At 43.8% G+C, this 27733-nt stretch overlaps 1 long non-coding RNA gene across 1 annotated transcript; it reads right to left on the bottom strand.

The window, feature by feature from the left end:
- LOC137347409 (uncharacterized) lies at positions 1 to 27733 on the bottom strand. The gene is made up of 3 exons (XR_010968955.1): positions 27568 to 27733; positions 11771 to 11926; positions 1 to 3475 (listed from the first exon to the last, which is right to left on the bottom strand). It is a non-coding gene; the product is annotated as an uncharacterized lncRNA (long non-coding RNA).

Here is a 27733-nt window from a genome sequence, read left to right as displayed (position 1 = left end):
TTTCTTCCTTTTTTTTTTACATTCTTTTTTACATTTTTTACAATCTTTTTTTTTTGCATTTATTTCATTTCATCTTAGTTTGTTCAGTTTGCTTACCCACTGTTTTTTTCAGGTTTGCACTTGCTGCTGTTCAATATTCAGTGTATTAACACCTGATCTGTACTAATGCTTTGTCTTTCAACACACCATTAACATATTGTTTGCCTTTGCTCCGTGACCTTTTGGTCAGCTATGTGGCCTGGTCCAATCTCGACCTCCTTTGTTATCTCTTGCCCCACCCCCACCTCACCTACTTATAACCTGTGACTTTTCTAATATTTGTCAGTTCCGAAGAAGGGTCACTGACCCGAAACGTTAACTCTGTTTCTCTTTACACAGATGCTGCCAGACCTGCTGAGTGGTTCCAGCATTTCTTGTTTTTATTTCAGATTTCCAGCATCCGCAGTATTTTGCTTTTATTATTATGGACGCATCTCTTGCAGGATCTGTTGGCTTTCACCACAGGGTATTAAAAAGACTTGCATTTATGTAGCGACATTCACAATCTCAGGATGCCTCAAAGCACTTTACAGCCAATGAAGTATTACAGAAGTGTAGTCACTGTTAGAATGTGGGAAACATTAAAAGAAGAAGGCGGGGAAATTGTTAATGCATTATAAAGTCATTTCAGCTCAGAAAGGGGCCATTTGGCCCATCGAGTCCATGCTGGCTCTCTATAAAGGAATCCAGTCAGTCCTGTTCCCCCGCTTTATCTCCATAGCCCTGCAAGTTTATTTCCTTCGAGTGGTCCATTCAATTTCCTTTTGAAATCATTGATCGCCTCCGCTTCCACCACCCTTGTAGGCAGCAAGTTGCGGGTCATCAGCACTGGCTCTGTAAAAAAGTTCTTCCTCACATCCCCCTCCCCCCGCATCTCTTCCCCAAAACCTTAAATCAGTTTCCCCTGGTCCTTGCATGATCAGTTCCACGGAGAACAATCCCAGTCGTGATCTGTCAAAACTCTCGTTTGCCCCTTGGATTGGAAAACTTGCCAATGTCCCTCTGTTATTTAAAAAGGGTAAGAGAGATAAACTAGGAAATTATATGCCTATCTAACTAATATCAATTGTGGGGAAATTAATAAAATCTGCTATTAGGGAAAGAGGCCTGGATATTAACAGGGGTGAGGCAAGGGTGCATGGAGTTTTAGACAGAAAACCCTGAAGTCCATGTTTCCCCTCATGCTGTGGAGTTACCCCATATGACTTTGGTCCATGACATGTTCCTGGCCCAGAAATCAACCTGATTGATAAGCCTGGCTTCCAGTTGGGCGAAGAGGATCCCGGAGTTGGCCGCAGGACCAGATAGGATCCACAACCCTGGGGTGATCCATTTCCAGACCCTGGGGGTCTTTGTATGGGGTGGGGGGGGGTGGTGGGGAGTGGGATCTTGGGGAAAAGCACTCCAGCTCCTACTAGCTCATAAGCAGTAATGACACTTAGCTTTGTCCTGAAGCCAACCTCGCCTGGCCCCTGACCCCTCCCCACTGAATTCCAGAAATGCTGCAGATTATTGTAGTCCTGCTCCCGCTATCCTGGCTGCAATTAGTTAACAAACTGGGTGTTGAGCCAGGAACTTCCCTGTCCTGTGTGGTTCAGCATCACACCTCACAGTCATCAGGTGAGCTGACGTGCATGTGTACTTCACACATACTTTATACACGGTCAAAATTGGGTACATGCCAAACCCCAATTGACGCATGGCACTGGAGAGTGGAATAAGGCACCAGCTTCAAATGATAAACACCAACCAAATTACTGTAGGGAGCTTCAGGCAGGAATGGCTATTGGTTGATGAAGTGCTGGTTTATCTGAGTGATCAGACAATGTCAGTATCTCTTTAAGGAAAGATTGACTGTGGTGTTACACATCTGTGACTGTCCATGGTGACTCTTTTTAGTTACAAGCATTTCAGCTTTTGACTTGATACTCACATCCAAACTACACTGGGAAAGGAAGTAGTGAAGATCACTTTTAAGGTTGGGAGATGTTCTGCAGCCACCTGAAAAGGAATGCAATGGGAAACTCTATGCCCTAATGAGATTGCCTGGTGTCAAAGGTGTATCTTGAGAGTAACTTTTCATGAGGAGCACTATTTATCATTCTATGTATTTCTAATATTCCAGCCCAATAACATGCCAAAGCTCAGAGAAGTGAAGGTTGAGAGGAGATTTGAAAGAAGTGTTCAAATCATGAGGGGTCTGGACACAGCAGATAGAGAGAAACTGTTCCCATTGGCAGTAGGGTTGAGAACCAGAGGATACCGATTTAAAGTGATCGGCAAAAGAACCAAAAGCAGTATGAGGAAAAACATTTTTACACAGTGAGTGGTTATGATCTGGAATGCACTGCCTGAACGGGTAGTGGGGGCAGATTCAATCATGGCTTTCAAAAGGGAATTGGATAAGTTCCTGAAAGAAATTTTTTTTTTGCGGGGCTATGGGGAAAAGGTGGGTCAGTAGAACTAGCTAAATTACTCCTGTAGAAAGCTGGCATTGGCTTGAGGGGCCAAAAGGTCTCCTTCTGAGCGAGAACCATTCTATGATTCTATGGCAGATGTTGGAGGTTGGCAGAGACAGGGAGTAGCCCATCTCTTGATGGACTGCAGTGTAACCACCACTGGTTTAGTGAGTCAATCTGCTGTTCTTACTTATTTTGAGAACTGGGAGTTCAAATGAGACCCTTACAAACTGAATCATTACAAACCTTACAAACTGAATCATTACAAACCTTACAAACTGAATTATGACTCTTGGGTTGGTCTGGTGCAAAATTTAGATCTTACCCCAATGGTCCTGAAGTAAACCATTTATCTTGGTGACAATAATAAACTCAGAGGATTTGCTCCCTTCTTTGCTTGCATTTTTTTTTTGAGTATTGGCAGAAAATAATAACCAATAGTGAATTAAAGAGAGAAAGAAAGTCTATTTGGTCTGTAAAATCACACAAGATGATTCATTCAACACCACCGTCAGTCTAGTATGTCAGCCCCATTATTTTACAGTTCTCCTTGATCTTTATCTTTCATCCTTTGCAGTCAAGGCATCTCAGAATCCGAGTCTTCAGATGCAGGACTGTCCTCGCAGCAATCCTCCGCGTCAGAGAAAGAGGACACGTAGTGTAACCCCGAGACCCGCTGGTACTGAGAGAGACAGGAGCTGGGGAAAAGTGACAATTCCAAGCAAGTATTCCTCCTCTGCTGCTTTGAGGAGAAGCTCCACATTTCAACCAGAGGAGAGCACATCACACATCCCATGATGGTGAAGGCAGCGTATGTGGCGCGAAGACTGGAATTCTTCAGTAGTAGGGGAGTAGATTGGGGATGGGGCTTAATCCCAGTATATCCAAATGTTAAAAGAGCTCACGATAAAGGCTTTGAATCACTCATTAGTTGCTGGATCAGGCATGAAACCTCTTAGACAGGCACAACAAGGTATCTGGAAAATACAAAGCACAGCATACAGAGATGAAGGAGTTACATTATTGGGGTGACATGTCAGGGCATTCTACTTGAGAATCAGAATCACCCACCACAAGACAGGACATACCACTGATTTCTATCAGAATAATTATATGCTTTTTTAATAATGAAAAATTCCCCAAAGGCATTGCAACCACCACAGCTTGCATCTATATAACACCTTTAACAGTAAAAGGCCCAACGTGCTTCGAGGAGCAATTATTAAATGCAATTTGACACCAATCCACATAATGGGATTAGAACAGATGGCCAAAAGCTTAGTCAATGAGGTAGGTTTTAAGGAGCATCTTAAGGAAAGAGAGAGGTGGAGAGGTTTAGGGAGGGAATTCTAGAGCTTAGGGCTTTGACCACCAATGGCGGAGTGATTAAAATCAGGAATGCTCAGAAGGCCAGAATTGGAGGAGCACAGAGGACTCAGAGGGTTGGAGGAGGTTACAGTGTTCGGGAGGGGCAAGGCCACTGAGGGATTTGAAAACAAGGATGAGAATTTTTAAAATTGAGGCGTTGCTTAACTGGGAGCCAATGTAGGTCAGCGAGCACAGGGGGTGATGGGTGAACGGGGCTTGGTGCGAGTTAGGACACAAACAGCAGTGTTTTGGATGACCTCAAGTTCAGAGGGTAGCAAGTGGAGGCTGACTGCGACTGGGATGGAATAGTCAAGTCTCGCGTTAACAAATCTTGACAGGTGGTAGGGCTGGAAGAGATTACAGAGATAGGGAGGGGCGAGGCTACTGAGGGATGTGAAAACAAGGATGAGAATTTTAAAATCAAGGCGGTGCTGGTTAATTTCAGCAGCTTATTCACAAACGTTGTCACAACTCCTTGGGCAGATTTCTGCCCATCAAACCATGACTCAGAGAAAACTTCTTTGAAATTCTTCAAAATATTGAGAAAATCTACCTTGAAACACTGCTCTTTTTCAGTGCATTGGGTAGCGTGATATCTTTATGGTCAAGTTGTGCTCTGCAGCTGTAATATATAAGTTTTTTTGACTGATACATGTGTACGTAAGTCAAAGTGGAACATTATATGACACAGCGGCAGGGCACTATCTGTGTCGCAGTTATTTTGTTAGCATGCATTGCAGGCAGGAGAAGCAAGGTAGAGTGAGCAAGGTACCACCAAGGAGGGTACCAGTGAATAAATGGCAAGGAGACCTACCACTAAGCATCTCCTGAACAGAATCTCTGGGCAGGATTTTTCCCATAGGCTTTGGGACTCTGCGTCAGGGTCATATGGGGGTCAGAAGCCTGCAGAGTTGAGCAAGCAGTTACCTGGTAGCGATTTTCCCTGAATTGGCCAATTGGTGGCCAGAGAGCAGGCTCGCTATCCAGTTAAGGATGGTGGGTGGGCTCACAAAGCAGGAGGGCCAATAGGAGACCCTCCAGCACTGAACAAGCAGCAGGCTGCCTTCTCAGGTAAGTAAGAGAGAGGGTGCCTCAAGACGGAGGCGCCCTTTCTCCAACTTTTTTTAAACTTTAAACTAAAAAATCACCTCAGCAGTCAGGCTACCATGTGCAAGGGGAACTCATCCAAAGGGTAGTCTGTGGCTGCACATGAAGCCAGGCAGACGGGAAGGGTCTTAAAGCCTGCTTGGAGCACTGGATCCCCCGTCTGCCACCAGGAAGCTGCCTCCAGGCAGCTGGCCTGTTGCCTGACGCCTCCGGGGGCCTGGAGGCTGACTGGAAAATTCCTGTTGGCCTCTGACAGTAGGCCTTAATAGACCTTTAAAGAGCCTTAATTGGCTACCTGCCGCTTGAGGTGGGGTGGTCCTGCCACCTACATCCCTCCTCCAGGAAAATGGCCTGGGGGTGGGATGGCACAAGCAAACTGGCATGCTGGCTGAAAACACAAAGTTCCACACCTGCCCCCATTAGGGCCTTAAAATGTCTGGTGGCCAGTCTTGAAAGTATCAATTCTTCTGGCATCCAAAAGCCTTTTGGGAGAATGTTCCAGACTTCTACTACCCCTTTGTGTGAGAAAGTATTTCCTGATTTCACTACTGAAGGGTCTAGCTCTACTTTTAAGAATAAGACCCCTTATCTGGGATGCCCCCACTAGAGGGCTATCTACCCTATTGAATCCCTTTATCATTTTGAACCCCTCAAACAAATCATTCCTCAACCTAAACTACATCTTTTTCTACATTACAACAATGACTACACTTCAACATTATTTCATTGGCTGGAAAGCAATTTGGGATGCCCTGAGTTTATGAAGGGCGCTACATAAATGAAAGTCTTGTTCTCAAGGGAAAACAAGCCATGATTATACATCCTGTTCCCATAATATAACCCTTTAAGCCCTAGCATCCAGCTAGTGAATGCTAAGTGACCCCACTAACCTTTAAATGACTGACGTAGGATGCTACATCGAATTGTAGCAGTGTGGTTATGTTACTAATACTTGTGCTTTCGACTAATGATGTAGAGATAGGAGCTCAAATCCCACTGGGGCAGCTGTGGAATTTGATTCAATTTTTAAAATAATCTGGAATAAAAAGCTGGTATCAGTAACGGTGACCATGAAACTACAGGATTGTTGTAAAAAACCGTGTTGTTCACGAATGTCCTTCAGGGAAGGAAATCTGCTGGTCTTACCTGGTCTGGCCTAAATGTAACTGCACACCCACAGCAATGTGGTTGACTCTTAACTGCCCTCTGAAATGGCCTATCAAGCCCCTCAGTTGTTAAGAAGGTGACTCACCACCTTCTCGAAGGCAATGAGGGATGGGCAATAAAAGCTGGCCTTGCCAGCGAGACTCATAAGAAATAGGAGCAGGAGGCCCTAGAGACTGGTCCGCCTTTCATAGCTGATCTGATTGTGGCCTTAACTCCACTTTCCTGCCAGCTCCCCCATAACCCTTGACTCCCTTGCATTCACATCCCGTGAATGAATAAATGATGGATTCAGAGTAAAATTAGATCACTGCTTTAACTGATGGTAAGACTGCAATTTACACTAAATTCCGGCTGTAACTGGACTGGTTATTTATTCAGGTGGCAGCTGAACTCTGGGGTAGAATAATACCCTTATATTCTCCCACCTATATTTTTTTAACAATATGAAATCATAGTCTTAATTTTTTAATTAACTACTACTGTTAGTGCAATTCAAGTCGATTGTGGTCACTGCAGAATAGCATTGCCACATTATTCGCAACTTTAATACTTTGAGTTCCTATTATTTGGAGGATTAACTTAGAAATTTATACGCAAAAACATCCATCGTCTAGCACCTCCGTGAACTTGCCCCTCCCTAGCTCTGTCACCTCCTCCAGCCCTACAACCTTCCGAGATCTCCAGCTCAGGCCTCTTGCATATCCCTAATTTCCTTTGCCCACCATTGGCAGCTGTGCCTAAAGCCGTCAAGGTCTTAAGCTCTGGAATTCCTTCCCTAAATCTCTCCACCTGTCTCCCCTCCTTCAAGCCTCTTTGACCAAGCTTTTAGTCGAGCCACCACCGCACCCTGCCCCCCACCCCCCAGCACTATTATCTTTGGCTCAGGGTCGCTTGCTACATTAAAGACGCTATATAAATGCAAATTGTTGCTATCGTAATTGCACCTTGTGTGCGTGTGTCGTATCTGACTCATTATTGCGAGCCTCGAACGAGTGGCTGGATTCCTACCTCTGTACTTCTCAATTTTAGCCGTTGGGCAAAAATAATATTTCCTCATGTCCAATGCAAATTCAAAGATGTTCAGGTCGTGACTCACTGTACGGTAGGATTAGGCCCAAAGAGAGTGATGCTGGCGAAGGTTACCATGGTAATTTTAAAGGATTGGCTTTTGCTTGACCTGTGAGTGATTGACATTGTGGCTGGACGTAAAGTGGACGATTTGTCTTTCCTCACGGCTGAATGCTGAGTAAACAGTTCCTGGCTCGTAACTTCTAATGAAATAGGCATTTTCCCAGGCCCTCTCCTCCTGCAGCACTGATTCTTCTGCAGGCTCTCAGCGTCATGGCTGCCTCACCCAAGTGGTCATTCTTGATGCAGGTAGCTCGATCACGGCTTCTTCTCCAGTAGCTGGGGTCACCAGTGTTAAGATTGCAGGGACCTGAGCCTTTACACCTGCCTAATCATTTTCATTTGATCAGCCTAATTTAAATTTTATCTGAGGGCTCCTGATGGTGCTGGGAAGCCCATCGGTGGAGGGAGTGACATGGTGATTGCAGGGGTGGGGATGGTGTTGGTTCGACAACATCACGGCTGCTGCAGGACTCTGGAATTTGCAGCAGTTTAAAGGGGCCGGCTGCCAACAGGGCAGCAAATCAGTCTCGCTTCTCCACTGAAGAAGCTCAATACCATACCGGACAAAGCAGCCCGCTTGATTGACTCTCCGCCCACACATTAAACATTCACTCCCTCCACAGTGGCAGCAGTGTGTACCATCTACAAGATGCACTGCAGCAACTCGCCAAGGCTCCTTCGACAGCACCTTCCAAACCCACAACCTCTACCACCTACAGGAACAAGGGCAGCTGGCACATGGGAAGTCCGCCAGCTGCAAGGTCCCCTCCAAGTCACACACCACCCCTACTTGGAACTATATCGCAGTTCTTTCATCGTCGCTGGGTCAAAAACCTGGAACTCCCTCCCTAACAGCACTGTGGGTGTACCTACACTACACAAACGGTAGAGGTTCAAGAAGGCAGCTTACCACCACCTCCTCAAGGGCACTTAGCAAAGGACAATAAATGTTGTCACTGCCAGTGATGCCCACATCCCCAGACTAAATTTCTTTTAAAAGTCTGAGCACCATGTGCTGGTAGCGGAGAATAAATCGGTCGACCTCCATCAGCCGTAGCAATGCTGGGCACATGTTGCAAATTGATGTTGTTAATGCCCTCTGTTGCAATGGCAGCAGCAACAGAAAACATGACCCACGGCATTGCTGTCTTTGCTGCTTAATTTGAATACATTTCCACCATATCTGCAGGGGGAAGGGTTATGCTTTATGGGCCCTCTGTCACTACTGACAGAAAATTCAACGTATGTAAAAATAGACAGAGATTCCACTATTAAAGGACCCCATCAAACAGACCTCCCACCCATTACCCATCCTGTTACAATGGCAGTGGAGATGAAAATCCTGCTTCAGTGTTGGGCATGCTATGTGACTTCAGGGTGGGAGTGGGGCAGTAAGGCACAGAGAGGGAAGCTGGTACACTTCTTAAACCTGTTCTCATTTGATATCTGCACAAGTGTTCTTTCCAACTTGAGTCTCTGGACAGCAGCCAGGCACAGGAGCCCCCGGCTGATTTTAAAATTCTTATCCTTATGTTTAAATCCCTTCATGATGTTGTCCAACCCTATCACTAATCTGCATCAGCCCTACAATCACACCCTCCTCCCATTCTCCATTCCTCCGGTATCCTGTGCATCCCCCTGTATCGTGCTATTGGAAGCGATGCCAACAGCAGTTTTTAAGCCCCACCTTCTGGACTTCATTCCCTAAACCCCTCTCCATCTCCAACCCCTCTCATCCTTTAAGACCATCGTCAAAACCTACCTCTAGGTGCCTAACCAAACTGTAGTGGCCCCTGGTGTCGCCTCAGTTGAGACCAGCAAACTCAGCACAGAGTTGGGGAGGGTAGGAAGGGTCGAACTTTGACCTTCCCATTATGCAAGGCAAAGGTTGCACAAGACAGGGACTGGTCTAGGTGCACCTGCCTGCTCTGTAACGACCTCTGACAGACATGTGCAACCTCACTGCATGATGGAGCTGCCAGTCCCGCTATCTCACTTTCCTTCACTAACCTGATTTATTCACATCAGCCACAAAAGGGCCAGCTTGCAGAGGAAAATTAAAAAAGGTCATTAAAAACACACCCACAAAGCAGTATGTCAATAATCTCTCTGTGGTGAAATGAATTGCCTTGAGGGTGATTGGAATGTGAAGAGATGACACGTTTTACTACTAAAAGCACTCTCTGCTCAGTGTGAGTGCTGCGTTAAAACCCCTTTTAAAAAGGCGATTAACAGGTTTTTGTGGCATAAATCACAGTGCAGTAATTTAAGGCCGTGAACTACTTTAATATTTGGCAGTCACTCGAACCATAATTATTGCAGCTCCCCAGATCATCAAGTTTCTTAATATTAATTTCACATTTCGTTTTTCATCCTCCAACGTTTGCAATGAAATCTCTTCACCCCGCTTCCGAGAATATTCCCAAGTTAGGAAAGGTGAGGGTCAACCTGTTGTGAGGCAGGTGGGGAAGGGTTTTGCAGTTGTCTTAGATTGAATCTCCCAACACATAACACTAAACATGGAATAACTCAATATCTCAAGCTCCAGCAGCCAGATAAGAGCAGATTAATTGAAATCTTTATAGATGACAGGTTGGATTGAAAATCCTCCAGGATTGCCCTGCAGTCTCCAGGAGCTGAAGTTAAATTTCCAGGAAATGCTGCAAGCAAACGTGGAGGAAAAATATAGGAGCATTATTAAAATTATGTGTTTATTTTCATTTGCTTTGAAGGCTTTCATTAATTAATTAGTTCTAAAAATATTGGTAATATTGGGTTGGATGCAGGAGGGCATGTGGTAAAAAATCCAGGAATATAGTCCAACCAGGGTTGGCAACCCCAATGCTGGGAGTCTGTTTAGGAATGGCTAAAGGCCTGAGCTTCAGATACTTCCATGCATCTCACTCGCACCAACCTATTCCATCAGCACAATGCTTCATTTCCCACTCTGTCCCTCCGAGTATCATTTTGTGTCACATTTTTCCTGCATTGGAGTCTGGACTCAGACTGACTGATCCTGGGGTTCATAGATTCCTTCGTACATTTATTATTTGGTCTGATTGTTCCTTATGTTAGTGAGACATGAGCCCTGAAGAGAAGAACTTGCATTTAATACAGTACCTTTTATGGACTCAGAACATCCCAAAGTATTTTACAGCTAATGTAGTTTTGAAGTGAAGTTATGGTGCAGTCACTGTGAAGAGGAGGTACCAGCAGCTCCTGAATGAAATGTTCTGCGTTCACTGGGTCTCAAATTTATGCCTTGCAACTGGCGGCGGTGTTTTCAGCAGTCTAGGCTGTAAACTCTGGAGTTTCCACCCTTAACATCTCTGCCTGTCCACCATCTCTTTCTCCTCTTTTAAAAGCCTCCTTAAAACCTGCTTTTTGACCAAGCTTTTGGTCCCCTCCTCCTTATATTTCCTTCTTTTGTTAATTTTTGTCTTATTACACTCCCGCAAACCAACTTGGGATGTTTTTCCACATTAAGGCTGCTATAAAAACACGAGTTATCATTGTGGTTGTGGTCATAGCCCTCATAATAGCACACATAGTATCTCATATCATTATGTGCAGATCATTTCCCTTCCTTCCTGCTAATCTCACCTTAGCATCAGTAGTTTTTGTGACTTTAATACAATAACAGCCAGTGCTATGGGGCAAGAATAATATTTTGTCATGTCCAATGCAAAGTTCAAAGGGTTTCAGGTCATGCTTAATGGTGCGATAGCTTAAGGGCCAAAGTGAATGAAGATGTCGAAGGTTGCCATGGTAATGTTAATGGATTGGTGTTTGTTTGACCTGAGAGTGATGACATTGTGACTGGGTGTAAAATAAATAACACGGCCTTCCTCACTATTGAATGCTGAACAAACAGTTCCCACTCGCTCGTGAAGATAGAAATTACTCACAATGTATTTGAATGATATAGCTATGTTTTAATGCCACTTGTTTATTTCAAGTGATTTTATGCCTCATTAAAATAACAGAGAGAGGAATGTCATAATGAATCCTAGGAGTGGTACCATCCTTTGGGATAAAAAGTGGGAACTGATGAAGTTGCCCTTTTCAGAAGGGAAGAAGCAATGTGATTTTCGGAGGTTTTGGCTTGGTCTCACTTTGTTTATTGGCTCTTAGTGTGCCCATCAATTTTCTCCCCTCCTCTCCTGAATTCCACTGGGGTCCGAGCCCAGAGATATCAGCCACTGTCTGATATCCCCAACCTTATGATCACTCTTCACTGTGCATCAATGGGCATGGTATGGGTACAGTACAGTAGCATAATGGTTCCTGAACTAGTAATCTGGAGGCCTGGACTAATAATACAGAGGCAGGAGTTCAAATCCCACCATGGCAGTTTGGGGATTTAAATTCAATTAATTAAATAAATCTGGAATAAAAAGCTAGTGTCAGTAATGGTGACTATGAAACTACTGGATTGTCATAAAAACCTTAATCTGGTTCACTAATGTCCTTTCGGGAAGGAAATCTGTTGTCCTTACCTGGTCTGACCTATTTATCACTCCAGACCCACAGCAATGTGATTGACTCTTAACAGGCCTCTGAAATGGCCTTGCAAGCCAGTTGTCATCAATAACCTTCTCAAGGGCAATTAGGGATGGGCAATAAATGCTGTCCTAGACTGTGCCACCCACATCCTGTAAATGAATAATTAAAAAAAAATTTAATTCATGTTCTGCACCAACTCAGAGATCCCAGAGCTGGACTTCTCCTCAGGGTTGAACAAAGAGTTTATACCAGTGGACAATGAATGCCAGCAGGCTGTATGACTAAAGGGGTGATTGCAACCAACCTGCCCCATCCTCTCCCAACACACAGTTTCCAGCAGGGACCACTGAACGATAACTAGGAGCCGGAACCATGGTTGAATTTCCCCTCCCCTAGCTGTGACCAATTGTAACACTTCTACTTTTATTAGCTACCATCAGCAGAGATGAGTAATCGACCTGGTGCCTTGCAGTATGCATGGCTCAGTTACATGGTGTAGAAGTAATGGAAACAACAGACCAGCTCCCAAATTTCCCAGAGTTTGTGCTAAGTTTCATTTCTCTGCTAGTGAACTCAGCAGGTTGAGAATACCCTGAATCATTTCACTGATGCCATCAGACAGCACAGAGAGGAAACTTGAATCAAATTCAGCGAATAGAGAGACCAGGCTGTGTTCTGGCACACTACATCACTCAGTTATTCAAGAAACAAAGACTTGCATCTAGATAGTGCTCTCACAATGTCGCAAATCACTTTATAGCCAATGAAGTACTTTATTGAATTGTGGTCACTGCTGTAATGTAGGAAACATGATGTTGAAGGTGGCAGGGCAGGTTGAGAAAGAGGTTAATAAGGCATACGGGGATCCTGGGTGTTTATAAATAGGAGTCTAGAGTACAAAAGTAAGAAAGTTATGGTGAACCTTTACAAAGCACTGATTTGGCCTCAGTTGGAGTATTATGTTTAATTCTGGTCACCATACTATAGGAAGGATGTGAAGGCATTAGAAAGCGTGCAGAAAAGATTTATGAGAATGATTCCAGGGATGAGGGACTTAAATTACATGGATAGCTTGGAGAATCTGGGATTGTTCTCCTTAGAGAAGATTGAGAGGAGATTCGATAGAGGCGTTCAAAAATCATGAAGGGTTTAGAGAGAGAGTAGATAGGGAGAAACTGTTCCCATTGGCAGAATGGTTGAGAACTGAAGGACACTGATTTAAGGTGAATGCCAGAAGAACCAAAGGCGACATGAGGAAAAACTTCTTTATGCAGCAAAATGGTTAGGATCTGGAATGCACTGTCTGAGAGTGGGGACAGATTCAATCATTACTTTCAAAGGGGAATTGGATAATATCTGAAGAGGAAAAAAAGCAGGGCTACAGGGAAAAGGTTGGGAAATGGGACTAGCTGAGTTGCTCTTGTGCGGAGCTGGCATGGACACGATGGACCGAATGGCCTCCTTCTATGATGCAACCATTCTATGATTCTATGACAACCAATTTGGGAACAGCAAGGTCCCACAAGCAGCAATGAGGTGAATGATCACATTATCTGTTTTTAGCTGTCGGATGAGGGATAATTATTAGTGAGGATATGGGGAGAACTCCCTTGCTCTACTTCAAAAAATTAGCATGAGATCTTTTCTATCCACCTGAGAGGCCAGACAGGGCCTTGGTTTAACACCTCATCTGACAAGAGGCACATCCAACAGCACTGTACTCCCTCAATAGCACACTCAGAGCGTCAGCCAATTTTGAACTTACAACCTTCTGACTCAGAGGCAAGAGTGCTACCAGCTGAACCACTGTTGACACAGCCTGTACACCTCTTGCCCCGGTTGTATTCAAAAGCAAGTCTGAAAACAGAAAGGGCAAAGTTCTAACACTACAACATCCAGCTTTCAAAACAAGACGGAAGAGTTTCATGTCCATTGTCTGAGCTGAATTGAAGCTACAGTCTCAGGTGGTTACTGATGCTCACCTTCCCTTCTGTTGATGCTTGACTCATCAGAAGACCCCCTTCTGATATCATCTTGGGCAAAATACTGCTTGTGCAACTGAGTAATGAGTGTTACTCAGATTAATAGCAGACTGTCAGATCATAAAACCACTGAAATATCAGCACAGGAAGAGGCCATTCAGCCCACAATGCATGTGCCAGTGCAAAGTTTGTTTTAGAGTTCTTTACTTAAATTGTTGAGCAGCAAAGCACAACAGGAGAGAGGAGCCTTTAAAAACAGCACAGGAAACACCAGCAGTGGCAGAGCAGCAAAGCACAGCAGGAGAGAGGAACAGTGACGAGAGGCAGGGATATATCACAAAGTGACATCACAGGACAAGGCGTCACGTTGGGTGAGTTCACTGGTAAGCTTTGAATTTTTATTTTAATGTAACTTAATCTAAAACAATCAACTATAAAGACTAGATCTATTAATTAGCATACAATTAAGGGCAATTTGATAATTTAGCATAATTACAAACAATGCACAATTATTTACTCAAATCTAGGGGATAAAGTTAAAATTAAAAGGCAAGGGATAGTAATGCTAAAGGATTCTGAATTTTCCATAAATTAAAATCTGAGGTATATAGATAATAAGAGCTAAGTAAAACATTTAAGTCACCTACCTATAAAATAGAGTGACGTCAGCACAAGAGAAGCAGCTGATTGTGCGTAGCTGGTGAGTAGCTGCTTAACCTTTATTTATTTAAATCTTAATTTTATTTCTGTTAAGTCAGTTAAGTCTATTAAAGAGGCATGGCAGGGCATCTTGGTTCAGTGGAGTGCACAACCTGTTCCGTGTGGGAACTCCTGGACACTTCCCGTCTCCTGGACAACCACGTGTGCAGGAAATGTCATCAGCTACAGCAGCTTGAGCTCTGGGTTTTGGAGCTTGGGCGGCAGCTGGCATCACTGTGGTGCATCAATGAGGCTGAGTGTTTCATGGATAGCACGTTTCTGGATGTGCTAACCCACCAACCCCCCCAGCTTAAGCATGTGCAGACAGAGAGGGAATGGATGACTGCGAAGGCAGTCAAGGAGGATCAGGCAGGTAGTGCAGGAATCCCCGGAGTGTATCTTGCTCTCCAATCAGTATTCAGTTCTGCATACTAGTGAAAGTGACAGTTCCTCTGGGGGGCGCAGCCTGCGACAAGTCCACGGCTCCACAGCTGGCTCGGTTGTACAGGGTGGGGGGTGGCAGAGGTGGCAGGAGGAAGACTGGCAAAGCAATAGTGCTAGGGGATTCTATAGTTAGGGGAACAGACAGGCATTTCCACATGAATCCAGAATGGTGTGTCGCCTCTCTGGTGCCAGGGTAAAGGCTATTACTGAGCAGCTGCACAGCGCTCTGAGATGAATGAGTGAAGAGCCAGCAGTCATAGGCCATATCGGTACCAACAACATAGGTAGAAACAGGGACGAGGTCCTGCAGACAGATTTTAGGGAGCTAGGAAAGAAACTGGTAAGCAGGACCTCAAAGATCATAATCTCCGGATTACTCCATGTGTCTTGCACTACTGAGTATAGAAATAGGAGGATAGAAGAGATGAATATGTGGCTGAAGTGATGGTGCAGGAGAGAGGGCTTTACACTCCTGGAATATTGGTGTCAGTTCTGGGGGAGATGGGACTTGTACACAGATGGGATCTGGACGGGCAGCACCTGAACAGAACTGGGGCCCATGTCCTTACAGGACGATTTGCTAGTGCTACTGGGAATGGTTTAAACTAACTTGACAGTGGGTGGGTACCAGGAGGTAATATTAGAGAGGAAAACCAAGGTGCACAGAGAATTGTGAGAGACGGATAGGACCAGAGCAGTAGTAAGGACTTTAGGTGGGGTCAGAGTAAGAGGGAATGTAATAAGGTCTAAATTAGGGTTACTGTGCATGCATGTGAACACATGGAGTGTGGTAAATAAGGTTGGTGAGTTGCAGGCACAGATAGCCATGTGGGAATATGATGTCATGGCAACAACGGAGACCAGGATCAGAAAAGGGCAGGACTAGGTACTAAATATTCCTGGATAGAAGGTGTGCAGGAAAGATGGGGAAGGAAGGAAAGAAAGGAGGAGGGGTGGCAGTATTGATTATAAAGAATATTACAGTGCTGGAGAGAGAGGATGTCCTAGAGGGGTCAAGGACAGAATCTATTTGGTTAGAGATAAGAAACAATTGAGGTACCATTACACTAATGATTGTATTCTACAGGTCACCAACTTGTGGGAAAGATATAGAGGAACAGATTTGCAAGGAAATTATAGAGGTATGAAAACTATAGAATAGTTATAATGTGGGACTTTAATTATCCTAATTATAAACTGAGATAGTAATAGTGTAAAAAGCAGAGAGGAGGAAGAGATTCTGAAGTGTGTTCAAGAGAATCTTCTAGATCAATATGTTTTGCAACCAATGAGGAAGGAAGCTTTGCTGGATCTATTTCTGGAGAATGAGGTGGGTCAAGTGGTTCAACTATCAGTAGGGATCATAGTATCATAAGGTTTAGGTTAGCTATGGAAAAGGACAAGGAACAATCTAGAGTAAAAATAATTAATTGGGGGAGGGCCAATTTCAATGAGGTGAGAACAGATCTGGCCCAAGTAAATTGGAATCAAAGATTGGCAGGCAAAACTGAAAGGAACTATGGGCTGCCTTTACAAAGATAATTCCAATAAAATGGAGGTAAATTCTCATGTGGGGAAATGGTAGGAGAAACAAAGCCAGAGCTCCCTGGATGACAAAAGAGATAGAGAGTGAGATGAAGCAGAAAATGGGTGTGTATGACAGTTGTCAGGTTGATAAAACAAGGGAGACCCAGGTTGAACATAGAAAGTTCAGAGGGGAAGTGAAAAAAGGAATAAGAGAAGCAAAGCGAGAGTATAAGAAGAGACTGGCAGCTAACATAAAAGAGAATCCAAAAGTTTTCTATAGACATACAAATAGTAAAAGGGAAGTAAAAGGAGGGGTGGGGGCGTTTAGGGACCAAAAGAAGATTTACACATGGAGGCAGAGGGCATGGCTGAGGTACTAAATGAATACTTTGCATCTGTCTTTACCAAGGAAGAAGATGCTGCAAAAGTCATAGTGAAAGAGGAGGTAGTTAAGAATGGATGCACTAAGAATTGATAAAGAGGAGGAATTATAAAGGCTGGCTATACTTAAAGCTGATAAGTCAGCAGGACCAGATCAGATGCATCCAAGGATACTGAGGGAAGTAAGGGTGGAAATTGCAGAGACACTGGCCATAATCTCACAATCCTCCTTAGATATACAGGGGTGGTGCCAGAGGCCTGGAAAATTGCAAATATTACATCCTTGTTCAAAAAAGCATGTAAGGATAGGCCGAGCAACTACAGGCAAGTCAGTCAGTTTAACCTCGGTGGTGGGAAACCTTTTAGAAATGATAATCCGGGACAAAACTAACAGTCACTTGGACAAGGAATAATAAAGGAAAGCCAGCATAGATTTGTTAAGGGCAAATCATGTTTAACTAACTTGATTTAACTTTTTGATGAGATAATGGTTAATGATGGTAATGCGGTTGATGTGGTGTACATGGATTTCCAAAAGGCATTTGATAAAGTGCAACATAACAGACTTGTCAGCAAAGTTGAAGCCCATAGAATAAAAAGGACAGCAATAGCATGGATACCAAGTTGGCTGAGTGACAGAGAACAGAGAGCAGTGGTGAATGGTTGTTCTTTGGACTGGAGGAAGGTATACAGTGGGGTTCCCCATGGGTCGGTACTAGGACCATCGCTTTTCTTGATCTATATTAATGACCTAGACTTGGGTGTGCAGAACACAATTCCAAAAATTGCAGATGACACAAAACTTGGAAGTATTGTGAATTGTGAGGAGGATAGGGAGAGATTTCAAGAGGGCATAGACAGGCTGGTGGAATGGGTGGACATGTAGCAGATGAAATTTAATACAGAGAAGTGTGGAGTGATATATTTTGGTAGGAAGAACAAGGATAAGCAACATAAATAAAGGATACAATACTAAAGGGGGTGCAGGAGCAGAGGCACCTGTGGGTGTATGCGCACAAATTGTTGAAGGTGGCAGGGCAGGTTGAAAAAGCAGTTAATAAGCCATTTAGGATCCTGTGCTTTATAAATAGAGGCAGAGATACAAAAGCAAGGAGGTTATGCAGAACGTTTATAAATCACTGGTTCAGCCTCTTCTGGAGTATTATGTCCAATTCTGGGCACTACACTTTAGGAAGGAAGGATGTCAACGCATTAAGAGAGGGTGTAGAAAAGATTTATGAGAATGGTTCCGGTGATGAGGGACTTCAATTCCGTGTACAGATTGGAGAATCTGGAGCTGTTCGCCATAGAGAAGAGAAGGTTGAGAGGAGATTTGTTAGAGGCGTTCAAAATCATGAAGAGACTGGACAGAACAGATAAAGAGAAACTGTTCCCATTGGCTGAAGGGTCAAGAACCAGACAACACCAATTTAAGGTGAATGGCAGAAGAACCAAAGGCGACATGAGGAAAAACCTCTTTATGCAGCAAGACATTAAGATCTGAAATGTGCTGCCTGAGAGTGTGGTGGAGGCTGATTCAATCGTGGCTTTCAAAAGGGAATTGGATATTATCTGAAGAGAGAAAATTAGCAGGGATATGAGGAAAGGGTGGGGGAGTGGGACTAGTTGAGGTGCTCTTGTAGAGAGTCAGCACGGACATGCCAGAAGGCCTCCTTTTGTGCCGCCCTATTCTATGATTCTATGAATAGCATAGGTGCATTTATGGGGAATCTGGATAAGTACATGAGGGAGAAAGGAATAGAAAGGTGAAAGAAAGGACAGAGTTGCATTTCTATACCATTTTTCACAACCACCAGATGTTTCAAAGTACTTTACAGCCAATTAAGTACTTTTAAAGTGTGGTCACTGTTGTAATGTAGGAAATGCAGCAGCGAATCGGCACCCAGCAAACTCCCAAAAACAGCAATGTTATAAGACCAATGTTCTTGTGACGTTGATTGAGGGCTAAATATTGACCAGGACACCAGGGTTAAACCCCCTGCTCTTCTTTGAAATCACACCACAGGATTTTTTTATACCCATTTGAGAGGGCAGACAGGGCCATGGTTTAACATCTCATCTGAAAGACAGCACCTCCGACAGTGTAGCACTCCCCCAGTCTTGTACTGGAATATCAGCCTTGATGCTTGTGTTCAAGTCCCTGGAGTGGGAAATGAACTTACAACCTTCTGACTCAGAGGCAAAAGTGTTTATCTGGCTCCTTCTTAACTGCAATGCTTACATAGGTTTCAGCAGCCACGGCTGGTAACATATTCCATATTCTAGTGATTCTCAAACTTTTTTGGTTGAAGGGCCCTTTTTCAAATGGATGAGTAATCACTGACCTCACATCTAAATTATAATAGTAGATACTCATAATATGAAAGTGCTGCGTGTAAAGAATGTTTTAACAATGCTTTTAAGAAAACATATTTGCTTACAGATTGCTTCCAGATATAGCGAGCTTTGTGCCACTCTCAATGCTCCTCCATGCATACTCACTAAAAATTATACAGAGCATTGGTGAGGCCACACCTGGAGAAGTGTGTGCAGTTTTGATCTCCTTACCTAAGGAAGGACATAGTTGCCTAGAGGGAGTGCAAGGAAGGTTCACTCGACTGGTTCCTGGAATGAGGGGATTCCCCTATAAGGCCTATATTCCCTCAGGTTTAGAAGAATGAGAGGTGATCTAATTGAAACATATAAAATTCTTAAGGGGCTTGACAGGGTAGAGGCTAGAAAAATGTTTCCCCTGGCTGGGGAACCTAGAACACAGGGTTAGTCTCAGAATAAGGGGTCGGCTGTTTAGGACTGAAATGAGGAGAAATTTCTTCCCTCGAAGGATTGTGAATTCTCTACCCCCAGAGTGCTGAGGATGCTCAGTTGTTGAAATATTGAAGAATGAGGTTGATAGATTTTTGGGTAGTATGGGAATTAAGGGATATGGGGATAGTGCTGGAAGATGGAGTTGTGATAGAAGATCTTATTGAATGGCAGAGCAGTTTCGAAGAGATAAATCTATTACTCCAGATCTTATTTCTTGTGCTCATATGTTCCATGGTCCCATCGCTTGGTTCCTTACAAGTTCCAGTGACTACTTGTACTTCAGATGATCTCAGAGTTCTCATCGTCACTGCCAAATCTGTCCCTGGTCTTGGCACACCATACCTCAGCAATCTCCTTCAGGTTGCCAATTCACAGATCCCTGGCAGTTTCAGCACACGGTCCATCCTGCATCCAACTGCTCTGCCCCTACACTCCCACCACTGACGTCCCAGTACAGTGCTGTGTCTTCCCACGGCCCATTGGAAAGCCAAGTGACTCATCATTATCTGATTGGATGATTTTTGACCATCAGTCAAACAGCCTTTTTTCTCCCATCGCCAATATTTTCATAACTAGTATTTCTCCTGGGTTTACTCGCAGCAATGTACTGGAAATTAATCTTTAATTCCTGAAGACTCTAGGACATTCCTGAAACTACTCCAACCTTATATCCCCCCACACACACAAACTTTTCCTTGTGAAAATACAGAGAAGAATGAACTATGCATCTGCCCTTTGAAACTCCCAGCCTAGTACTCTACACTATGCTTCCATTTTCTTCATTGCATCTTTAGCTTCCCCAACCTAAACCTCTCCATATTTCTCTTCACCCTCTCTGGTTTCCATTGTGTCTTTTCCTCCATAATGTAAAACACAGATGTCTTCATTCTTTTACAAAATGAAAGTTGTGATTGTCATACATTGATGTCTCTTTTGACTAATTCACTAACCAATGGACATAGTTTTTTTTCTGTACTTAGTCTTTCAAACTCTTGCAAAACCTGATGCTTCTATTGAGTCACAACCAGAACATCACTACTCCAGCCCTAATTTTGATGTCTCTTCTCATAACTACATCCTGCAAGCCCTGGGATTGTCCCAATGTACCCAGGTTCCATCCTTTCTAACATACAGCATAGAAGGAGGCCATTTGGTCCATTGTGCCTGTGCCAGCTGTTTGAAAGTTATCCAATTAGTCCCACTCCTCTGGTCTTTCTCCACAGACCTGCAATTTTTTTTCCTTTTCAAGTACTTATCCAGTTCCCTTTTGAAAGTTACTATTGAATTTGCTTCCACTGCCCTTTCAGGCAGCGCATTCCAGATCACAACAACTCACTGTGTAAAAAAACATTCTTAATTCCCCCTGGTTCTTCAGCCAATTGCCTTAAATCTGTGTCCTCTGATTACTGACCTTCCTGACAGTGGAAACAGTTTCTCCTCATTCACACAATCAAAACCCTCCGTATTTGTGAATACCTCTATTAAATCACCTCTTAACCTTCTCTGCTCTATTGTGAATAATCCCCAGTTTCTTCAATTTAGTATACTGTATTCACTGCTCACAATGCGATCTCTACATTGGGGAGACCAAACGCAGATTGGGTGACTGCTTTGCTGAACACCTCCACTCGGTCCGAAAGCATGACCTCGAGCTTCCGGTTGCTTGCCATTTCAACAGCCTCCACCACCAACCCCCCCCACCCCACCCCCCATCCCCTACCTGTCTTTGGCCTGCTCCAGTGTTGCAGTGAACATCAACTCAAGCTCGCGGAGCAGCACCTGATCTTTCGATTAGGCACTCTCCAGCCTTGCGGACTGCACATTGAGTTCAATAACTTCACAGCATGACTGGCCTTTTTGCAATATTTCATTTTGTAACCATGTGCCTGCTTTTTATGTAGTCAGAGCTGCTCATTATTCCACTATTAACACTCTCTGTGGACTAATGCTTTGTCTTTCACCACAAGCATTAACACACTCTTTGCCTTTGTCCCAAAACAGCTTTGTTATTTAATCTCTCCTGCCCTATCAAACACCTTCCCCTTTGTTCTTTCCCCCACCCCTTCCCCTTCACTTACTTAAAACCTAATTCTTTTCTAACTTTTGCCAGTTCTGATGAAAGGTCACTGACCTGAAACGTTTACTCTGCTTCTCCCTCCACAGATGCTGCCAGACCTGCTGAGTATTTCCAGCACTTTTTGTTTTTGCCCCAGTTCCTTCAGTCCAGTTCTGGTCACTACAATTCAGGAAGGATGTGAGGGTCCTTGAGAGGGTACAGAGGAGATTCACCAGAATAGTTCCGGGGATGGGGGATTTTATTTATAAAGTTAGATTGGAAAAACTGGGGTTGTTCTCCTTAGAACAAAGACGATTGGGGGGAGATTTAACAGAAATGTACAAGATTGTGACTTAGATAAGTTGAACAAGGAAAAACTGTTCCCATTAACTAATGGTACAAGGACTAGGGGACATACTTAGAAGAGTTTTGGGCAAGAGATACAGGGGGATTATAAGGAAGAACTTTTTTTAGACAATTTTTATTTATTTTATTTATTTTAAGATACAGCACTGAAACAGGCCCTTCGGCCCACCGAGTCTGTGCCGACCATCAACCACCCATTTATACTAATCCTACATTAATCCCATTACCCTCTCACATCCCCACCTTCCCTCAATTCCCCTACCACCTACCGATACTGGGGGCAATTTACAATGGCCAATTTACCTATCAACCTGCAAGTCTTTGGCTGTGGGAGGAAACCGGAGCACCCGGCGAAAACCCACACGGTCACAGGGAGAACTTGCAAACTCCGCACAGGCAGTACCCAGTACAATGGGTGGTAATGACCTGGAACTCGCTGCCCACAAGGGTGGTTGAAGTGGAGATAATGACTTCAAAAGGAAATTGGATGGTCACTTGAAGGAAATAGACTTGCAGGGCTACGGGGATCGAGCGGGGTAGTGGGACTGACTGAATGGCTCTGTGGAGAGCCAGCATAGACTCGATGGGCCAAATGGCCTCCTTCTGTGCCGTAAATGACTCTATGACTCATCCCTGGTATCAATCTTGTAAATTTTCTCTGTAGCCTCTTCAAGATCTTGACATAATGGGGTGGCAAAAAGTGCAGTCGAAAAATCAGAATCTCCTTCTGCTGGTTCAAGTCTGTTCAAAATTGCTTTTGAAAGCAACTCTTTGCTAACTCCCTTTTTATTTTTTATCCCGACGACAGTTAGTTGCCTTAGGCTCCCATCTCTAGACAAGCTGGTACAAGGGGCAGAAATGACTGAGTAGAATCTTTCTGGATCCTCTCAGTTGAACTTTGGCACTTTTCACAAAGCTCGCAGCTAGTAACAGCATATTTTGACAAAATTGATAAATGATTTCTGGCAGTAAATCTATTTTCACAGAATGGCAAAACATTCACTCACTGCCCCAAAAGATCCAAACCATGTTCCTTCATCCTTTGAGCTAGAGATGTCAGATGCATCATGCACTACAGTGGGACTAGGTCTCACAGCCTTCTAACTTAACCCACTCAAAACCCATTCACTTACACAGAGTTAAAATCGGGTCCTGAGAACGTGACCAAGCTGATGCTATTTACAGGGCCTGCAGAGTAACTATATTAAAGGTTGATGGCGGAACAGCTCTGAGCAGCGACAAACTTAGAGGCCAGTTGGGTGAGGGCTACAGCTGGTGGTGGAAGTGTCCTCAGGCTTACCTCAGTTGGGGATAGATTCCTTGCATTGTCCTATCCTACACGACAGTCTTAAACAGAACTGTCGATGAGTCACGAATGTATTTCCTTTTTGCTTTATACAATCACAACCCAGTGAATTGACCCCATTTTTCTTGTCTGCCTGCCAGTGCTTATGGCTAACCAAATCTCCTTAAAACTTAAAGGAGAAATTGTACAGTTGAACTTCAATAGATGCTACCTAAACTTTATCATCAGCTCCATGCTCTTCACATATCAGTTATATTTCACATGCATAGCAATCCAATGGACAGAAAGGTAACCCCGATATATTTGACTCCACTTAAATGGATACCCGATAAGAGAAGTTTTGATTACGTTTATGTTCTGGTAAAAGTCACACCAGTGATGTTCACCCCAGACAATGAGAGTTCAATTATAGGATACATTCCCACGTCTGCAGGTAGTAAACATGCATAGCACCAACAGCAACTTGCCTAGATATTGAATCGTACAATCGTACAGCACAGGAAGAGGCCATTCGGCCCATCGAGTGTACGTCAGCTCTTTCGAAGACCAATCCAGTTAGTTCCACTCCCCTGCTCTTTCCCATATCCCTGCCAGTTTTTCTCCTTAAAGTATTGATACAGCATCTTTATTGTAGCAAAACTTCAAGATGCTTCACAGGCAAAATGTGACACCGAGCCAAATAAGGAGATATTAGGACACATGATGAAAAGCTTGGCCAAATAGATAGAAGCACCTTAAAGGAGGAGAGAGAGGCGGAGAGGATTATGGAGGAATTTCTAGAGCTTCGGGCCCAGGTAGCTGAAGGCATGGTCGCCAATAGTAGAGCGATTAAAATCAGGGATGCACATGAGGCCAGAATTAGGGGAATGCAGATATCCCAGAGGGTTGTAGGAGGTTACTAAGATAGGGAGGTGGTGAGGCAATGGAGGGATTTGAAAACAAGGATGAAAATTTCAAAATTTTCTTTAGCAGCTCAGTGTGTCCATGTAGTGGCTGGTGTATTTATTTCTCTCTCGCTCTTTTATTGCTGCCCACTGCTTGTCTGTGTCACTCCTGATGCGAGCTCGCAGCACTCAGACCCAGCTGTACCAGGCAGATCCACAATGGTACCAAGTCAACCCATTGTTAAATCAAATGTAATATGGGGCAACTGTTCCAGCCCCTTTCAAAAGACGTGAAGTTAAGTCACAGTCTTCTCATAATGCATGCAAAACCAAAACTGAAATGACCGGCAGCTAAGCTTATGCCTTGCAACCTGAATTTAACCTCCATAGGGGGAAAAAAATAACTTCCGTTGCTTTGTGTAATTACACCACAAATATTTTCAGATAGAACTTGTTTGTAATATCGCTACACACAGCAGCCATGGACGTCTCGTCTCTCCACGCAGCTGGGTTTGTTCGCGTCGTCCTTTAATTAGGATGTCGCCTTCTGTGCCATCCTGGCAACTGTTCCAGCAAACGTTGCTACTGCGAAGGTGACATCTTTTCATTTCGACTCCTGTATCAGGGGTCCCCGTGCCTCTGTACCCCTCTCTCAAATCCGTCTGGCATTTAACGTGTTAACGTTTGTTTTTCAACCTCCATAAATAAATCCCTCCTCATAATACGCCTTTTAATTGGATTCCAGATTTTCTGGCTGGCAGCTGTCGAATCAAGTGACATTTTCACTTGTGAATGGTGACTCTGCTGCAAAGTCACCCTGCTGTTCACTCTGAATAATACAGTTGGGAGTGAGACTTGAAACCAGCCCAGCAACATCCAACTCACTAATACAAACATCACAAGAGTTTAATGTCCGCTTATAACCATTAGGGATTTAGGGCTCACCGACAGCTGATGCCAGCACAGCCACTTTCAATCACTGAGCTTTAATTCACTCAGTGGATAGCACTCCAGTCCCTGACTCAGGACGACATGGTTTGAAGCATCACTCCAGAGGCTTGACATTCCCTGTGCAGTGCTGAAGGAGTGCTGCATTGTCGCATGTGCTGTCTTTCCGGGGAGATGTTAAATTGAGGCCGTGTCTGCCCTCTCAGGTGGACGTAAAATGGCACAATTTTGAAGAGCAGGGGGAGTTCTCCCCAGTGTCCTGCTGCCAATATTTATCATTTAACCAACGCCACTGAAACAGATTATATTGTCATTTATCCCATTGCTGTTTGTGGGAGCTTGCTGTGCACAAATTGGCTGTGTTCCCCGACATTACAACAGTGGGTGGATTTCAAAAGTGCTTCATTCGCTGTTAAAGTGCTTTGAGACATCCTGAGGTTGTGAAAGACATTATATAAATGCAAGTCCTTTCTTTAATAATTAGGTTAAATCCTTACAGTTAGACAGAATTGCCTCAGTTTCAAAAAGAGACACCCCTCTCCAGTCCTGTGAGCACATTTAAAATTTGACATACAGGTCTCTCCTCCCCCAACATTGATCTACCTGCCAATGGTCATAAAGGACATTCCAACATATTTTATCCCAGAGAGAGAGAGCACAGGTGACACATTAAAGCAACGATTCTTGGGAGTGGATTAAACAGAGTAACCAAAGGTCAGGTTCAGTGGCCCCTGCAATGGGTCATGCTCACAAGTAGATGAAGAGATTCAGTGCTACAGTCTTCTGCTGCCAAGATGCAAACTCATACCAGGTCCCATTTACCCATCCCCCTTTGCTTTGCTGACCTCTGGCCCCCATTCTGGAAAAGACTTCGCTTTTAAAATTCTCACTTTTGTGTTCAAGTCCCTCCATGGTCTCACCCCCTCCCTATCTCTAACCTCCTCCAGCCCCACAACCCTCCGAAAACTCGTTGTTCCTCCAACTCAGGCCCCTTGTGTATCCCCCCACCTTCTTTGCACCACCATTGGCTGCCATGCCTTCAGCTGTCAAGGTCTGAAGCTCTGGAACCCCCCCCTTCCCAAACCTCTCTGCCTCCCCACCAACTTCAAGACACTGTTTAAAACCTACCTCTTTGTCCAAGGTTTTAGTCATTTACCTCATGTATCCTTCTTTAGTTCAGTGTCAATTCCTGTCTCAATATGTTTCTCTGAAGCCTCTTAGGATGTCTTACTGTGTTAAAGGTGCTAGATAAATGCAAGTTAGAGATCTCAGCTGGGGCCTTCAATACTACCACACGCTTGGGAAAAGGAAGAGCAAACCAGCTAGGATTCATACTCCTCAACTACTATACACACACCTGAAAATAAGTGTGTGTGTGTGCTCAGGACTGGGGTGGGCTGTGTTATCTTTCATGGATTAAGGAGCTTGTGGACACTCACTGTCCTGCCGCAGAGTGAAATGCATTATAAGGCTGCAGGGGTCACCACCTTCAGTAGAGAAAGGGAGAACTTGCAATAACTGGGAAGCCACTTGAACTCCACCGTGGCAGTTCAAGCTAGCAACTGAAACAGTTGCTTCTCACTCACTCCCAGATTATTCCCAATTTATAAAACCAGTTTCCCCTTTGAAATTAAAACAGTAAACCTCAGATTGACCCCTAAATCCTCCTACAAAAGAAAACACACCTTGAGATACGTTCCAGAGAAACAAATCTAATGCAAAGTGACCGCAATAGGCAGTGATCAATGAATCATCTGTTTCCTTTTTGCGGTTGGCAATGTAAAAAATAAAGTAGCAATTTAAATGCCAATGGTCAGCCTATTCAGATAGGACAAACTTATTTTTTAAATGAAACTAATCTGTGTGTTGCAGGAAATCAAATCAATTTTTACCAAAAGCTTTTTTCAAAATATGAATGCCATGCTACTGTTTAAGGTAAAGTATTTAAATATGATTAGATGGGACTAGATGTAATGCCTTTAACAGATGCAGTCCTGTTTAATGAGGGTTCATTCAGCACAAAGGATGATCTGGGAAAGTACATCACTAACGGATTATAGACTTGAGAGCTTTGCAATATAATACAGCCAACTGATTGCTGCCTTCTCATTTTGAATGTAGATTTGCATGACATGCATGCAACATTTTAGAATGGAAAGGGTTACATGTTTTGAAGGAACGGAGCACGATCTCTTTATCATCTACATGATATAAGAGTGTGCATTATCATAAACTATATTCCTGTATCAAATCTAACCAAGGATTTAACGAGAATTTAAGTTCAAAATGAATGACCTGGAACTGTACATTTGAAAAAAAATCTTCATGACATAGAGTGAGCTGAAAGGAAGACAAATAATAAAGCACCTACCTGTGCTGCGAGGACTGGGAATGCAAGGAAGGCACATCCCCTTGTCAAGTGTGTTGCCCAGTTAACATCAAAGTGAATCCTTCACCCCACATCCTTCTCTTAGCTGAAGTAATGAGATCTGAGGTGCTGAAGAAGTGAGGACAGACTAGCAGAGACGCTGGATGTT

Source organism: Heterodontus francisci, chromosome 32, assembly GCF_036365525.1.
Source record: "Heterodontus francisci isolate sHetFra1 chromosome 32, sHetFra1.hap1, whole genome shotgun sequence".
Lineage (NCBI taxonomy): Eukaryota > Metazoa > Chordata > Chondrichthyes > Heterodontiformes > Heterodontidae > Heterodontus > Heterodontus francisci.
Note: the sequence above shows the minus strand (reverse complement) of the source record. Positions and strands in the feature narration are given on the sequence as shown.